Genomic DNA, 3847 nt, shown 5'->3' with positions numbered 1-3847 from the left:
AACATCTATAAACTATTCGCAGTTGTGCCTCTGAGCACCAATCTCTATCCATCAGGGCCAAAACGTAATTACACCTATAGATAGTCGTTTTATACGGGCTACACGAATGAATGATTCTTGTCAAACCATATATTTGTTAATTGTAAAATCGACCATTTTATCTTTTTCTAGTTTTGGTCTATTGTGACTTCTTGGACACATGTAAATGGACATGGGTTTGTCGGTCAGTCATCCCTCCACATCTTCATCCCTTCATCCTGTGTTCAGCGTAACGTAGCGTAACATTCTGATGTTCAACATCACCGGTCGTGTGTGTTCGCAGCTTAGGTGGGATCCAAGCTGACCCATGCGAGTTGGCTGTCATGTGACCGGAAGTACATCCGGATGACGTTATGTAATGACATCCTGGGACCTTGCTTTTAGGTCTGCATGATGACAGGTACATCGCACATTCAGCCCCGGGTCTTTGGAAGAACAAAGGTTGGTCATCAGGAAACTAGTATGTCTAGACAGAATGTCAGCGCGGATAATGCCAGATGCTGGCGAGTCAAAAGATCGCTCGAGAGATCGTTTGGCGGGAATCTGGAAGGGATTACGGTAAGCCGGTACAGTGAGTGAGTGAGTGAGTGAGTGGGTGGGTGAGTGAGTGAGTGAGTGAGTGAGTGAGTGAGTCTTGTTGCCACTTCAAAGAGAGCCACAGTGTTACGATTTTACGGTTTGATGATCTTCACACAGAATCTGCAAATAAATGGGTGCTTAGTTAGAAGTGTGCGTTTGTGTAAGCTAGCTGTCAGAATGATCGTGTTACGTCAACATCGTACACAAGGTGTGCGGTGGGACCTCAGTGGAAGCCGACAAGGACGTATCCAGGACAGAAATGGTATATAGTCACAACTAGACATGGGGTTTAGACTTCTAACGTGGACCTAATGGGCACCCGAGTTATACTGGCGAAAGTCAAATATTGTGTGTAATGTTTTGTACATTCAATACATGTACATATTGAATGCTAGCTCTTGTTTACTGTAAATATATTATGTAATTTGAACAGATGACAGTCTTGCCATTTCAGTGTAAGGAAATATTTCTTTTCCTGATCAGTCAAACCGTTTCCAAACTTGACCGGATCTAAATATTGTGGCGCATGAAATTGTAAATACTTTCTTTTCCTCTGGCTGAGGACCTCATTACTGGCAAACGTGAATAAGTTGAACACCGACCTGAGAGTTGACCCGTATTAGCACTGGTGCTTGCCATTTTGAACGAAGCGGCCCAGGTTGTTCGCGATCAAATGTAGTGTATTATCGACTTGCTACACCGACCGTGTGAATGTATTGTGAGCAATACCCGAAGCCAATCTCACCGTCATGCACTGCATGCGCACTAGCCTACATCCGCTGTATATTTCAGAAAGCAAATGGGAAAACGAGTTCTCTTCGCCGGTCCAACTTATCCTTGGTTGACTGTCTTAAAATACTTGTCAGCTGTTCTTGTGCCAGACGCCATTTTTTTCCTCAAAGTAGCTTTAGAGTTATCTACCTCTCGTCCAATCAAAATCGTGGTGATCGGGGTCAATCGTGGACAAGACAAACATCACAATGGTTGTGAGTTTTAGCGTTCACTCTTGTAGTTCAAGGAACAGTGAGATCATTAGTCAGTCGGGCTGAATGTATACCGGATCCATTCGTAGTACAAATCGTGATCACCCTCGATCGTGATCGTGAAAGTTAGTGAGTTTAGTTTTACGCCGCCTTTAGCAATACTCCAGCAACATCACGGCGATGGACACCAGAAAATGGACTTCACATATTGTACCCATATGGGGAATCGAACTCTGGTCTTCTTCGTGACGTGCAGACGCTTTAATCACTAGGCTACCCCCACCTCCCTTTGATCGTGAAAGACATCACGACCACAACCGTAGCCTATCGCAACAGGGCGCATCGGTTCGTGTTCGTACTATATCGTCCCAAATCAGATACCCCGATCGTGATGATCTTTACAGATCGCGATCCAATCGTGGACTCGATGGGGACAATCCTATCACAAGGTATGTGCTCGTATCTAGCCAGATAGTGATAGATCATATTATCTTAAATGACCATTCGTGCCATTTTCACATCCAAGAGCAACAACTCGAACCAGAACTTATCGACTCACATCACATCGTTCCAAACCAGACATTTCAAAGGTGTCCCACGATCAGCTACGAATTTGGCATCCGTAAGGGATTGTACCAGTATGAACCTAGCATCACCGGGGCTGTTACACCATTACTAAACGAATTATTGACAAATGGAAGGTTGACGCCCTCCATCTTGTTATGCAGTGTTGCCGAAGGTGGATACTTATAATCTTTATGTGTGGCTATGCACAGTTTCAAGTTGTAATCCCTTTGGTTGAAGGCTGTTTACATATTTTGGTACAAAAACAGAGAAAGAGGAAATATTTAAAACTTTGCAATGTTTGTAAAGCCATAAGTTGTCGATCATGCTTTTTAAACAGATTCTTATCACAGAATGTTAATCAAGTCTGAGGCATCCATGCATGGGAAGCACGTGCAAAACGTGGGAGCCTCCTACACGTGCATGGGGTGTCATTATGAATCTTTTTGACGTTTTGCAGGCATGTCCATAAATCACTGTAGACCACCTTTTTCCGATAATTTTCTTGTATCTGTGCATGGTCAGGGTTTTCAGGGTCAATCACACACTACTGACTGAAAATTGTAAACCTGAAATTTTCATGTCATACTGCAGTCACCTAACAAGGGGGATAACTGAACGAACAGCTTTGCTTTGAATGAAATCCATATGGTGATGCATTCTCAAAACATCCATTATTATTGTATCAACATCGATTCAATCCCATATATCTCCCAATTTCGACAATCGTACATTTAAAGTACAGTTCCCCTACTTTTTTTAAGAGTATACAATTACTGATGCGACTGTAGAATCTCACCTGCGTTATATATCCAGACACAGTCTTTAGAATTGCTGAATTCAGTCTTTTGGGTTCACAGTTGATGCTACATAAACCTATATGCATAATTATTATAAATAAATATGTAACTAGAACCAACATTGTCCCTCCATTGCAGCGATATTGTATATGCCTGCATCCTTATCGGAATGCCATTGTTTGGTCACACTTTACAGATACAGCACGTCCAACCTGTGTGTGTGTGTGTGTGTGTGTGTGTGTGTGTGTGTGTGTGTGTGTGTGTGTGTGTGTGTATGTACAGTATCTCGGAGCGACTGTAGCTCTAAAACTTCGAGTCTTGATAGCCAATGTGGGGAGGAGGCTGACGTGGTCGCCAGTGGTTTATACAGTCACAACAATCATTAATGGAGATCTGTGCAGTCATCAGATTGCATGTTGGTATATGTCTTTCATATATATATAGTTGCTAATAACTTCAGTGTGTATACTTTCCGGCTTTCTCTCTATATATGATATGGACATGTTCTTGTCCTACTACAGAAAGTGGTCAAAGTGTCGGTTCGAATCCCTGATGGAAATCACAATCCAGCACAAGTTCTAGAACCTTTTCTTTACTGAGAAAGTGTAGCATTTGGCAAAATATAGAAAATTCATTTACGTAATTGTCTCTTTGGTGTTTAATGTCGAACAAAGTAATATTCCCGCCGTATGACGTCACTCTACAAATACTCGAGTCCGCACCAAGCACACCGGGAAGTGATGTCACACAACTGAGATGCGATGACATCAATCAGCCCAGTTAGTGAGCCTAGTGACAAGATGGGTTGCTAAACCAGTACATAAACCGAAAATGTCCATGTGGTGAAAGGGGTTCTTTCAGTGTGTGCATGTTTGCAATGCA

The sequence above is a fragment of the Haliotis asinina genome, chromosome 10 (genome assembly GCF_037392515.1).
Source record: "Haliotis asinina isolate JCU_RB_2024 chromosome 10, JCU_Hal_asi_v2, whole genome shotgun sequence".
Lineage (NCBI taxonomy): Eukaryota > Metazoa > Mollusca > Gastropoda > Lepetellida > Haliotidae > Haliotis > Haliotis asinina.
Note: the sequence above shows the minus strand (reverse complement) of the source record.